The 15,274-nt window shown below is 33.8% G+C and overlaps 1 pseudogene; it reads left to right on the forward strand.

The window, feature by feature from the left end:
- Positions 1-10,908: 10,908 nt before the first annotated feature.
- On the forward strand, positions 10,909-14,596 carry LOC128668063 (uncharacterized; annotated as a pseudogene).
- Positions 14,597-15,274: the final 678 nt, after the last annotated feature.

Raw genomic sequence — 15,274 nt, forward strand, 5'->3', positions numbered from 1 at the left:
TCTCATCCGGTGATCTCCTTTTTTTCCGCAATATAAACACGTGTACGTGCCTCCTACGGATCTTGATAATGATCTTGAAGAGTTAGATCCTGATCTCCTGATACGATCATTTGACTGCGCGGATGACAGAGTAGATATCTGTGTACGCTGTTGTGGTGTTACGATATGGGATCGTGCGCCTCCAATTGTATTCGGATGGTTATTATCACGTGCTTCAATATGGTGCAGCCGCCTATAAAAGTACGTGCTAATGCGCGCTTTACACCTTTTTCGGCTTGAGTTTTGGTGCCTTCACTTATTGCTTATTATCAGTTACTCAAGATCAGTTAGTATCGTAACTGGAAGTATAATTAAACCAGTGAATTGTCTGCAATAATTAACGTTATATTGAGTTACATTTAGTCAATTCGGTTAATTATTCAGTATATTTATTACATGTAGTTAATAAATACAATAATCAGTTAGTATTATACAATTTATCGGGTAATTTCAGACGATTATCAGTAAATTGATAGAAGGTTCTGTGCAGTTTATCACAGTATCAACGACATTACTCACAATTAGTTGCTTAATATCAGACATTTTGTAATCAGTGTGTGTGCGACGTGGCGAAACGAATAATTAGTTAAATAAATAATTATCTTGTTAATAACTGAACCAGTGTCTGAGTGAATTTACCCGTGTATCCAATGCACCTCCTACAATTAAGTATAAGAGAAGCTGAACTTAAGGTACGAGTGTCGCGGTCCAAGAAAAGTATCCTAAAGGACCAATCCAACCAGCCAGTTCAAGGACATCTAAAACTCTTCACCGAACTCTACTTTAAGCTAAGTACTAGTATTAGTTTAGATTGTAAGGCTATATTGCGGTGGCGACCTCATCTAGCTGATCATTACAAAAACCGCCTACTATGCTCCCCTTTAGTTACAGCCCACTTTGATTCTGAATCAACAGACGCTATCCAAGGGAGACTACATGCTGCCATACTCGATGGTGCATACGCCTCTAACATGATTAAGTCATCTCACAAGAGAACATACATGAACAAACTCTGGTTTGACAGAGAGTGTACCAGCTTAAAGTTAGCCACTAATAGTCTATTAATAACCTGTCAATCACCCCCTTCAAAGGACCTGATCTGGAACACATATTATGCAAAGAAAAAGGAATACCATGCCTCCATAAAAGAAAAGAGACAAGTGTATGAACAGCTCATCCACAAGAAATTCGCTTCAATTAAAAACACCTCCGAATTCCGGGCAGCGGTTAACTCAGTCCGTAAACTCTAATACCGTCACAATAACATTCCACTCAACACTTGAGAACAGTTCTTTGCATCAGTTTATCCACCTAAGTCTTCCTTTAGCTCCTTTTGACGGACATGTGCACTCAACTACTGATGGTAAAATCTGAATGAGAGAACTCTTGGATAGTCTGAAAAATTTAAGGCAAGAAAAGCCTCTGGTTCTGACGGCATTAGATATGAGCTCTTTGAAATGCTTCGTGATAATTGATCCTGGTACTTATTAGCACTATTTAATAAGATACTTCATACAGAAGATATACCCTCAGACTGGCCCAGTGTCAAAATGGCTATGCTACATAAAGAAGGCGATCTCAGCGACTCCAACAACTACCGCGGCATCACTCTTATTAACTGTATAGTAAAAATTTTTACGCAAATTATATGTACGAGGGTACATAAGTGAGCCACGGACAATAAACTGATCTCAGAAGAGCAGTCTGGTTTTTGTCCCGGTAAGGGTTTCGCTGACAACGTGTTCTGCTTATTCGTCACCCTACGAATGGCTATTCGGTTCCAGGAAATACCCGCCTATATTTGTCGATTTTCTACGTGCGTTCAACAGTGTTCCCAACAAATTCTAGAATAAACTTTTTCACTTGGGATTAAGCTCGAAAATAATTGATATACTCAAGAGACTATACGACACAGCCAAGATGCAAGTCAAGCTTGATAACGATCTGTTTTCACCAATCGACTTTACCATGGTAATCCTTCAGGGAGAGATCTTAAGCCCTCTGCTTTTTATCCTTCACATTGCGGACCTAGTAGGGTTCCTTAAAAGTAAAAACTTAATACTCAACCTAGGGGGCACAAAAGCCATTATAGATTTGAAATACGCTAATGATCTGGCACTATTAGCTTGTACAGCTATACATTTGAGAAAATTACTGGAAGCCCTAGAAGCATATTGCGATATCAATGTACTCACTGTCAACGTCTCCGAGATAAAAATATTACTAGTAAGCTGCAGCGGTAGAGCCGATAAGCGAAACGAAACATTCACTTTCAAAAATAAATCTATCGAGATGGTATCCTCCTTTACCTATCTGGGAATTACCTTCAACTCTTCCCTACAAGGGGATGCTGCCATTCTTGAAGCCATCAACAAGTCCAAAATTACTATTGACTCAGTACTAGGCATCCTGTCTAAAAAAAAATGTATTGATTAGTGAGAATTACATTCTCGATAACATTACATTTTTTTAAAAATAATGTCCATATAATTTAAATTATTTTATTAATAAAATATCCGAGTTCACTCGTGCCAGTGGCAGATCGCCGCGTTTCTCAGGGTTTCCGACAAAAAAAATTATTTTTTGAATATTCAAAACATCGAAAAAATAATTATCATTTATTCATTCGATACTAAAAGGTATAGTAGAAGAACTCATAAACTTTCAAAGGTCTAGGAAATTTATTTTCTTTTTAAATAGTCTTTTGATAAAAATTGTGGTGCCGCGCTCATAGCGCGACGGACGAAGGGTTAATTGAAATAATATTTTTATAATTTTTTACGTATTCTACAAATTTATTTACTACTAACATCAAAGAATCTTTTTGTCTTTGTCATGAGTGAAGACTGATGTAAAAAAATATTGCCCTTAGCCGCTCTAATTTCAATATAATTTGAGTATAAATCGAGTTTGGAATATTTTCTCAGTATCATTCAAATGTAAAAAATAACAAAATGTACCCAAAACATGAGATGATTTGGGTATGATCTGAGTATATACCCGGGATGATTATGCTTTCTGATACATGATCACGCATGCTCATGACTGGCAAATATTCAGGCATGATCATGCTTGAGCAAGCATAATTATGTTTGACTAAGCATAGCTCAATTTTAAATCAACTTATTTTGTTAGTATTAATGTTTACTGGCTGAAAAGTGTTATTCAAATTTTACTCCTAACGGATCTCGAACCCAAGACCTTCGTGTTATGAAGCACGTCCGCTGTCCACTAAGCTGACCTGTCTCGTTCAGTTTACGACGATTCTTAACATCTTTTGAAAACTCAGGGTTGTAAAAAATCAAATATTGGAACTCAATCTTGATTTGATAATTAGGTATTTTTTTAATAATAAATGAAAAGAATCCTAGTTATAAATTACATGCAAACTATAAATTAGTTTAATCATAATTATTAATTGAAAAAAAAATGGGAATTCAGCCTAGATTTCTATGTGAGTTTCCACAAGGTGTTTCCAAATTTGATTATAATCATAATCAAAATGAAAAAATAGATTTTTTCTACTTTTCTTTCATTTTGGCGTTGGTTACTCAGTAAATGTGAGGGAAAGTAAAAAAAATAAAACATTTCCAGAAAATATAAAAAAAAAGTCAACGAAAACAAAAAAAATTGAAACTTGTTTTTTGTGGTCGAAAATTTTTTTCCTGACACCTTTTTGAAAATTTTTTATTTTTTTCTCTCTTTCCCTCACATTTACTAAGTAACCAACGCAAAAATGAAAGAAAAGTCGAAAAAAATTACTTCTTCATTTTGATTATGATTACACAATTAAGAGGACCCGGTGGTTTAGAGGCTGAAAATTTCATAATGTAAAGAAAATTTTTTTTTATATGTTAACCCTTTTCTGGTCGACCTTGAATCCCTACACTTAATTGGAATCGTACGTCTTATTCTTAAAAGGAGAGAGCCATAGTTTGTTTTCTAGAGAGGGGACCGGAAAAATGGTCGAAGAGGATGCTCCTCTACAATACCACATCTAAACTTTCACTCATACAGACTTACGTCGGACTTTCATTAGCTCTATCCCCACATGACTCACACCTAGACTCGCCGATACTCCGAGCCGGGAAAGGGTTAATAAATATTAAACCTTTTGAAATTTCGAGAGATTATTTTATTGTGATTAATATACACAAAATGCTTAAAGCTAAGAAAAAAAATCGGTCTGTCGGTTGACCCTGCGGGCCAGCCCCAAAACTTCCCGCTGTTTTCGACCTCAAAGAGCTCGAAAACATTAGTGTAGATATATTTTCGAGCTCTTCGAGCTCGAAAATGCTATCACATGCAATTGTTTTTTTATGATCTTTTCAAGCTCTAACAAGTTACCTGTTATGCTGAAGTTTGAAAATTTAAGAATCGAAAATCATCAATGAAGAGGTTTTTAAGATTTAGTTCCTGATTTTGTTCAGTAAAATAAGTGTATTGAGGCAGAAATCAATGTCGGGGATCAAAATCAAGATTTAAATAAATTTTGACTCATGTAAGAAATAATGAAATATGAAATATCCGATAAAAATATTAAAAACTACGTTTTATCGATTTTTTCGTTGATAATATGATTTAAACTAAAAACCAAGTTCGATGACATTATATGATCAAAAGAAACCATAAAAAAAGATGAGTTGGTATGATATCAGGCACATTTTGTTACGTTATATTATGATTTATCCGGAAAAAATAACATAAAATGTTATTTTTTTAACAATTCAACGCCGATATCTTTTGAACTAATCAATCGATTTTGATAGTTGACGTGGCAATCGACGCGTTTTATTGAATTCTAGAGCTGATTAAAATTTGAAATCGATCGCGTCAGTCGTTTCTAGAATATTTAGAAAAAACCGTTTTTCACCATTTCTTTCTCCCGCGATAACTCTCGAACGAATTATCCGATTTTTATGTTTGAGGTGGCAATCGACACGTTTTATTGAGTACTAGAGCTGATTAGATTTTGAAGTCGATCGTATAAGTCGTTTTTGAGAAATCAATAAAAAACTAAAAAAAAAATTTTTTTTTTTCGTAATTCGCCAATATTTTCGAGTCTATTCGATCAAATAATCTGAAATTTTCAGAAAAGTTGAAGGCTAACAAGCTCTTTCGATTGCCACCTCAACCATCCAAATCGATTCATTACTTCAAAAGTTACAAAGAGTTTACATACATACATACACACACACACACACACGCACACACACAGACATTCGGACATCATTCTGAAAATAGTCAGAATAGCTTCCTAGGACCTCAACACGTCGACATCTGATGAAAACTCGATTTTCGAAAATCGGGGTGAAAACAATAACTTCCCGAAATTTTTGAAAATCGTCGATTTTCTTAGCGGGAAGTTAAAAATTATTTTTAGTATTTAAAAGATGGCGTTGAACCCAGCTCCTTTAAAAAAAGGGACCCGGGTGGCGTAGAACAATTCAGCTCTTCTGTGGGTCTGAAACAAAGAAATTTAATGGATTTTTAATCAGTGCAAATATACCTATCGCTGGTACTAGAATAAGAAAAAAAAATCTTTTAGGAAGTGGCACTTTGTTAAAATTTTTAGTCCAAAAATTTTTTTTTTTTTCGTAACATTTTGCATGTTAAAAAATAGAAATATTCAACGCAAAAATTTTATTCTAGTACCAGCTACAGCTATTGGTGTATTAAACAACATATTTAAATTTGAAAGCAATCGAACGGATAATTTTTTTTTTCAACTACGCCAGGCAGAAAAAGTAGTTTCGAGATAAACGCGTTTAAAGTTTTAGTCGAAGAAATTCTGAATAAAACTAGATTTGAACATATACTTACGATTAATCAGCTATTCCAGCACCATATTTTTTTCTTGTGCACTTCTTCGGTTTTTCTTGTTTTTCATTACATTTTGACTTGTTTATCGTTATTATAACTTAGGTATAGAAACCAAAGCAGATGTTTTCCGCCGCACAATAGAATAAAAATTCCTTACTCGGCCAGCCTGCTAAATAGTTTTTAGAACATACTGGGGAGATCATCACCATATTTTTACAGTATATTTTTGAAATACTATACTTTCGAAATATGCAAAAAAAAATCGATTTTTCAAAATTTCTAGACCACCGGCTCCCCTTAAAGGAACAAAAGTTGTTCCTTTAATTGTTTAGCAAAACTTTGATCGATCACCCCCAAAAACGGTTCGATCGATCAATTTGAAAATTTACAGGGTTATTAAGGGTACATTAAGCTAAAGAAAGTCCCTAGAGACATTAGTCTTTTCATCGATATTTACAGAGTAGCGGTTGATTTACTAAAAAACCAAAAAAAGTCATTTTTTTGTCCTCACTTCTAATGGATGTTAAAAATATTAATTTTTTTTTTAAATGATGAGAATGTCTTTTAGGGACTTTATTCAAGTTTTTAACGCTGCCCTCAAATTTACTGTGCGATTATTAGTACCCTTATTATCGATGATCAAAGCCAAATGGATCATTTTTTGTTTGAAGGCTGATATCTCTGCAACAAATCATCTAACTAGATTTAAAAAAAAGCCAGATTGAAGCTGAATAAATTTTCTAAATGACTTATGCATTGATTTAGTTGAAAAATTTTTCCACGGTCCGTGGGCTCTTCGAAAAAAAAAAAAATTAGAATTTTTTTGTCTCGCAGTGTTTCTCATGTTTTCGCAATAACCAGAGCTTTTAAATAATTTTAATAAAAATGCACCGAAACTAGAGATTTCGAGCTATATAATGCTTTTTTTTTTAATCTCGATACGATTATTTTTACAAAGTTAAAGCCTTCCAAAAATCACTAAAAAATTTATGGAATTTTTCTGTTCCTTTAATTTTTGCGTTAATGTATATAGATATATATATATATCATTATATAGGGCCATTTTTTATCTATAATTCTTTTACCCGGATGGGCATGAACAGACATGAACATACCTGATCAGACCTGAACATGCCCAGCCAGGTCTGGTCAGACTCAGTCATTTTTCAAATCTGATCAGACCTGAAAATTCGTGACTGTTCATATCTGATCATTTTTTCCCGGGTAGGGACATATCTGCACAAAATTTGATCGTCGTGAAAGTCCGTTACATCGGTTGATTTATAAAAAGAAATCTGGAAGGTTTACATTTACACACACACACACACACACACACTCACACACGCGTGTGCTCCCGTGAACATATACGTACACAGACATCACTCTAAAAATAGTTTAAAGCTTCCTAGGACTTGCCAACATCGGCATCAAATGAAAACCTAATTTTTTAAAATGAGACTAAGTACTTTGCATTCCGATATTTTCAAAGGTTTTATTTTCTTAGCAGGAAGTTTAAAAAAACAATTTTTTGGCTCCACAATAAGTTATTTCCTTTTCCTTCATACTTGTGACTTGTGTATATCAAATAAATAAGACTTGGTACTAATTATAATAAATATATCATAAAATGTAATAATAACAATAATAATAATAATAAATGGTTAAATAGAAGTTTTATCAAACAATTTGAATTGAGCTCATAATTATAATCGAATCAATTGTTTTATTAATTGAATATTTCAAGTTTTTTTTAATCAAATATCTAAAAAATAATCGATCCTTTTCGGAAGATCTAAAATCCGAGTAGGCAATTAAAATAAAAAAATCTTAAGAAATTATCTCCTTCAACATTGCTTGAACCATACTAAAGAAAATACGGCAATGATAAAAATAAAAACAAACTTAGTATTTAATTATAATTATTAATTAATCTTTTTTATTAAAACTTTTTGTGACTCGTAGTAGATAATGTAATTTATTTTGTTACTTTAAATGAAAGGATTGAAGAATAAAAACTATATGATGAATTGAACTAAATATTTTATCCAGTTTTTCAAGCTTTATTTTTAAGAACATTTTAAAAAATGGGTGTATAGTTTATCAAATAGATTCCAGTTATTTAATGGTGTTTTTTTTTTTTGGAAATCGCCAATGTTTCAGTAGTGGAAAAAAATTTGCAAAGAATTAAATAGTTCATTAATATAAGAAAATTAATTGTTGTGTTCAATATTTTGTAAAATTATATGTTGAAATAAGATTTTATTGCAAAGTTAATTTTTTTTAGTTTTTTTTTATTTATATATATGTATATATATATATATATATATATATAATATTATATTGAAGTAAGCGACGATCGTTTTGTATTATAATTTTGATTAGTGTAAATTATATTGAGTTTTTATAAACCATTTGTATCAAAATATCAATTTTAGTTTTAATTAATTTAAAGGTAATAAATTACTGTTGATGTTTACCGAGACATTAATTTTCTTATTTGATCGATTACTTTTTTTTTTTACTACCTTAGAATAAATTATTTCCAACGGCAATTTTCAAAATGCTGTACTTTTTTAAATAAAGAGATATTGCTGAACCGAATTATATTTAATTAACTGAAAAAAATTGTTTTGTCATAATAAATGTCAGAATTACGCAGCAATTTGCTATGACAACAAAATGATATTGGTAAACGCAGCTAAATGACAGTTGTTATGGTAAATAATATGAATTTGCTGTTATAACATATGAAGTGAGTTGTGAGAAAAATTTTTCTAATGCTTACACGGAAAAAAATAAATAGAACTAGCTACTTTTCTTTCAATAAATATATGTATATGATAAGGTCTTGGGCATATCCAACCTAGCCAAATGATAGAATTCATATACCAATCCAATTCACGCCTCAACCAAATCAAATTCAATTTTGAAACCAGATCGAATTGAAGGATCGACGACAGGACGAACCTCAGGGCCAAAAGACCTCACGCTGTTTTTGTGAAAAATTCTTTCGGCAACCGCTGGGATTCGAACCCACGCCTGGCCAGTGATCAAATTCGAGAGGCCTAGGTCTTGCGCCTTAGACGGCTCGGCCATGATCACTGTACAACCGGGACCTATTTGATGTGCTAAGGTGACCTACACCTTCAAGACACGATCACAATGGCGACTGGCAAGGTTTACATGTTAGGCGCCACTAAGATATTTTTTTATTATTAACAGTCAGCTCAGCCTCTTGGTACTGAATTGACTGACTAGGCTAACTTATATACAATGAAACTGTTAGGGTCGGGTATCATCCCGCTTCTTGGTCACTAGGAATAATGAATCGAAGGAAAAGAAATTTGATTAACTATACTCAGTGGTTATAATATGAACAATTGACTAACTATTAATTTTTATTAAATTTGAACGTTCAATAGAATCTATATCACTATATAACATTAATAATTTAATCCCGATAATATCAAACGGACTCTACTTCACTCAATATAACATATGTTTAAAATGGCGTACTCAAACTCATGCCTGCGTGGCTGTTTCACTCACGTACATCTCACGAATGTAAATTTACCCGGAAAACTAATTGCAATAACAATAGTCTAATTAATGGTTTGCCTCGCGTACAACACACTTATATAATCTTACTGCGGACTTATGATCCAAAATCCAAGGCGAAGTGGCCAGGCTTTCATCCTTCCTGCTCGAACTGTCCCAATCCTCCATAACGACATGACCTTCCAATACACTTAATACAATATTTACCGTAAGCTAGGTAAATAAGGGCTTTCCCGCTGACCAAGACTCGCCCAGTTCACGTACCCAAGGTGACAATGATACGGCTGATATTTCCGTGATATTTCGTAAGTTGTGCCGCAACCCAAATATGGCATCTCCAGGTGGTGACAGAGATTGAGGCCTACCAGGCCTGATGGAACGGAAAGCCAGGACGGTGTCCGGCCGACGAAAAAGAAAGAGCCGAGTGTTCCTGATTTTTATACACTGGTGAAACGCCCTCTATAATTTAGATTTGCGCTCTTGAAGCCTTCCTCAGGATCTTGACTTAAGCAGTCAACAAGAACTGGATGCGAACTACTATAAATTCTGAAGCCGAATGCGCAGTCGTACTATGGCTAGCTAGGCAAATTTAAATAATACAATAAAAAAATATAATTCAATTTTCCCGGTTACAAACGGTTAGAACTGGCTACTATATTAGATAGTAGTCAGTGCCATCTGTAGAAAAAAAGAATAGAGATAGCAGTGGGTCCTATCTACGTAGTACTGGCTACTCCATGAAGTAGTAGATACAAGGAGTCCGAACGTAATGTTAAAAGAATGTTATCAATTTAGGGGATCGGATTTTTGCCGTTAGAGCGCGCTATTTTTCAAGAAATACCCATTTAAATTTACGCGGGAATTCTTGTTGCTAATGACAGCTCTGAAAAAAAAATATTTTGATAACCGTGGATTTAAATAAAATTTTTAAAAAATTTTGCTCAAGGGAGGTTTGCTTGCAATGAGAACAGAACCATCCTCAATGAGAAGCCGGGTCCTGTAGAAAACCTAAGTCATGTGTAAACTGTAACGGGAATCATAGTGCCCTTGATTCCCGCTGCCCGAGTAAAACCTTAGAACGGGAGACTAAACTTGGGATGGCTAGAAACAACATATTCTTTTTAGAGGCTAAAAAAATTTTCAAGCATAAGAATGATAAACCTAGTAATGAAAGAGAATCAGTTAATGTTGTTAGATCGGTTAAGGATTTTCCGCCTCTTCCTCCAAATAAGAAGAATTTGGTTAAGGATATACCACGTAGAAGAATCAAAGAAGATAGTTCAAAACTGGATGTTTAGAAGCATCCTCCTGCTAGTATTGAGTCTCCATCTAAAAAGCTTAATCAGAAAGGAGTACGTCCAGTGGATAATGGTCTTACTGAATTGATAGGAGAGGCGTTGCAGAAACTTTTAAATGCTTTATTAGAGGCTCCGAATACGAGTTTGCTAATTGGACGGATTGTGAAGACGGTTCAACTTCATTGTGAACATGGCGCTGCCCAATAAGAAGAAGAGTACTGGACATTCATTAAGTATTATTCAATGAAATGCCAGAAGTATTAGATTAAAATTTTCCGAACTTGAACGTTATTCTAGTGTTACTGATATTTTTATTCTTTCAGAGACATGGCTCAAAAAGACAAAGGCTATGGTTTTAGGTTCAAATAGTAAATTGAGACAATTACATTCCATCGAGGTACCTCCTATTGTAGTTAATGGTGTCACCATCCCCTATGTCAAATCAGCGAAGTGTTTGGAATTAAACTTGAGTCAAAACCTATCTTGGAATAATCATGTTTCACTCTTAAGCAAGAAGATAAATTTATCACTTCATAGTCTGAAAGTCCGTAAGAATATTTTCACTGTAGAAATCAGAAAGCTTTTAGTCTCAGCAACTATTTTACCTCTTATCGACTATTGAAGTTTAGTACTTATTGATTGTACATCCGAAAACAATCTCAAATTGCAACGTGCAATAAATTCTTCAATAAGGTTCATTTTGAACTTCAGAAAAGATGAATACGTCACTCCACATCGCCGCAACCTGGGTTGATTATCAGTTAAATGTCGCAGACTCTATTACATGGTATGTTTTTTCTTCAAGTTATTGAATGAGGGTAAACCCATGTATCTACGTAATCTGCTTATTGAAGACGCTGATGTCAGACGGTCTGAAAGACTTTCAGCCAAAAAACATACTTGCTTTAAACTACCTAATTATACAACTACTTACTCAGAGAAATCATTCCTGGTTTCGGTCATAAAGATGTGGGAAGAACTACCAATTGAAATTGTAAATTCAAGCAGTTTGGGAGTATTTAAACACAGAGCCTTTGACTATTTATTAAACTTGGACTACTAAAACAAATTGTGTGATGGTGTTTAGCTTAAGATCATTAAATTATTTGATTTATTATTGAGTTAAATCTATCGTATATTTTATTCTATATTTTATAATTATGTTTATTATTACGAACTCACATTTTTTACCTAGTATTTGATTTTAAAATATTGTATACTTGTATTATATATGTCGAATAGCAATTCAAACGTGAATCGCTGCGCGCGCTTTTCCATCTCGCCGTGAATTTGACAACAACTCCTAGCTCAAATGAAGCGCATTCATTTATTATAATTTATTATCATTCAAATATTTATATTATTTTGATAGATTATTGTAGTATGATTCAATTATGGATTTATTGATATTATCGTTTATTATGTTTATATATATGTTTTGATAATTATTTTGAATTTATGTACTTAATCGATATTTTTATTTCAGTTAGTAGCACACGTGCGCGTATGTTGTAGATAAAAATATCGACCGAAGGGAGAGTAAGTCGATATAGTGGGGATAAAAATCGATATTTTTATCCAGCCACGTGGTGCACTAAATTGATTATTATTTTATTATTTGAAAGAGATAGTACAGATTATGTTTATGTTTATTGATAGGAAATATTATTTAATTTATTATTATGATACAACTCAGGTCGTGTGACAATTTTAAATATTTTATTTTAATTTATAATTTCGGGTCCGAGGTCATGAGAGGGGATAACACGTGAGTGATTACCCTCCCTCGGAAAAATCAAGAAAAGATATAGTCAGAGAAGACCGGGATTTTGTTAAGGTAGGACGTGTTGTTGTCCGTGATTATATCTGAGTAGATTGTTCTGGCCCAGTTGCCTTAATGAAATAATTACATAGTTAAAGTTTGGTTAATTTGAATAATTGGTTTTTTATTATATTGAGTCAAAAGTATAGTTTGAATATCGTATGGTTGAATAGATCCGGAAGTAATTTTTGTCAACGCCGGTAAGTCAATTGTGTTATCATTTGTTGCATCGGCTATCGCTGGTCCTTCAGTAGAGTTGATCGCGGTATTTATTTCATAGAAAATTGACACTGAGTGATATTGTTATAATAAGTTGAATTCGTTCGGCGTACGTTCCATGTACGTAGACGCGTCGAGCGAATTCCTTGAAGGATTAGACAAGGATAGCAAGTGTGGCTCCTTGTCTTACACTAGTATTTCATATGTTATTTTAAAAGTATAGTTGAATATTTAATATTATTTCTCTGGGTAAAATTTATTTTCTAATTTAATGGTATGCAACCCAGTGTTGCCACATATATGGAGTACCCGTGTCTTTCTCTCCCCAGAGTAAATAATTTAAAATAAGAAAAGATTATTATTATTATTATTTAATACAATTTTGTTATAAAGACTTAAGTATACTAATTATATTGAGTAGAAGTTTGTAATTTGTAATTTGGTTTCTCCAGTGGAGAATTTAATAATATTATTTGAATTGAATTGATTATTATTGTAACCATTTGTTGAGTTTATTTAAATATATTTTGAATTGAATAATTTAGTAAAAGAAACCCAGTGATAGCTAATATTTATTTGTTTGTTTCCTGGATATATTTAGTAGTAATTATTCCTTATTATTATTTTTTATTCATTATATATTTGTTTGGTTGTCATTCCGCTTGGTGCATACATTCTCGCTCAAGATTTTGTCCCGTGATCTCTCCCCTGATCGTTATTAGTTTTGTCCGTTTTGTAAAAACGGATTGGCGCCCTCGTGCACTAACCCAGCCTGAGGAGCTGGACCAGGCACATCTTTAGTTTGTTTATAATTATAGATTATTATTAGTAATAATTATTATTGTTATTTATAATTTTTTTAATACACTTGGGTGACCACATACGACTCCGGGTGTGTTTCACGTCTCCGTCGTGAAAAGAAAAACGGTTTACGTTATATATACTTGAAATTTGCCATTTGGATTTTGCCTTGGCATAATAAAATATCAATCAATCAAAAAGAAAGATACATTGTACCTGAAGGGTTTTGACACTGTAAGGACTGACCGGCTACAAAGTACTGGAAGGGATGTTGCCATTTTGCTACAAAACACCTTCAAGTATGTTGTGATTCGGGATCTCTGGAATTGTAATGGAAAAATTGAAGTATGCGGAATCAGATTGAGCACTGCCGATAGTATATTTACAATTGTCTCTTGCTATTAACTGCCCTTACCTTCTCATGACGTTGATGGAGGCGATTGGTCTCGTTTTTTCAGTCAATTTTCTGGTCAATTTTTGTTAGCTGGTGATTTCAACTCGCACCATTCTTTATGGGACAGCTTAGGGGGTTGTAAGATGGGAAAAGCTTTGGTTGAGGGCCTTGAGGAAAGTGATATCATATGTCTCAATGATGGCAGTCCAACGCACCTCTGTCCAGCTACAGGCTCAAAGTCTGCTATTGATTTATCTTTCGCTGACATTAGGTCGTCTTGGTTATTTAATTGGAAAGTTGGAGATGAATAATAGGCTTTATAACAGAACAATAGATTGGTTAAGTTTTAAGAATTCTTATCCTAATAAAGTGTTTGATCTCAGGGAACTGATAAGGTCAGATATCGAGGTTCAGGTTAAATATACAACTTTCGCAGATTCTATCGAGGATGCTATTCATTCCGCATGTCCTGAAATTAATAGACGTGACCATAACCGAGGTCAGAGTAATGTCGACCCTCCTAGATCTAATGGGTCCCCTTGTCTCTGGGGGAATGAAAAGTGTGATGGGTTAATTAGATTGCGAAGGGCTAAATTAGCGAAGTTTAAGTTCAATAGGTCTTCAGTTAATTTCTCAATATAGAAAAAGTGCCAAGCGGAGACTAGAGCGAGTCCGAAGAGTATCAAGGATGAAAGTTTTAAAACTTTCTGCGAGGGTTGAACCAAGGATACAAATCCTAAATTTATATGGAATTGTACTAAGGGTTTTAAAAATAGCCGGAACTTCCGAGACAACCGAAATGAATATAGGGAGGGTAAGATTCTTGCAGTTAAGAAAATGATCGATGAACTTTGTCCCCCCTGGATTGAGGGCCCGATTCCGGATTTTGAAACAGCTCAAGGTGATGCTTTTCTGGATCTTTCATTTACTTCTGAGGAAATCAACTTCGCTATTTCTAACCTTAAGCTAAACTCCAGTCCTGGGCTGGACGAGATTGACTATCGGACAATTGTCCAATTACCTCAAGAGAATAGGATCCTCCTGTTGGACTTATTTAATCAAATTTATAGCTCATAGATATTCCCGGAGGAGTGAAGGGAATACTCCATTTTCTTCATTCCGAAGGCGGAATCGGATAAATATCGACCAATCTCGTTAGCTCCTTGTCTTTCTAAGAATATGGAAAAGATGATTAACACTCGCATGATGTGGTTGGAACACAATTGGAAACTCCCAGAGTCTCAGAATGGATTTAGAAAAGGTAGATAATGTTCAGATAATCTTGCTATCCTGTGTGCGGAAATTATTAAAGGCTTTAAA

Source organism: Microplitis demolitor, chromosome 6 (genome assembly GCF_026212275.2).
Source record: "Microplitis demolitor isolate Queensland-Clemson2020A chromosome 6, iyMicDemo2.1a, whole genome shotgun sequence".
NCBI classification, from domain to species: domain Eukaryota; kingdom Metazoa; phylum Arthropoda; class Insecta; order Hymenoptera; family Braconidae; genus Microplitis; species Microplitis demolitor.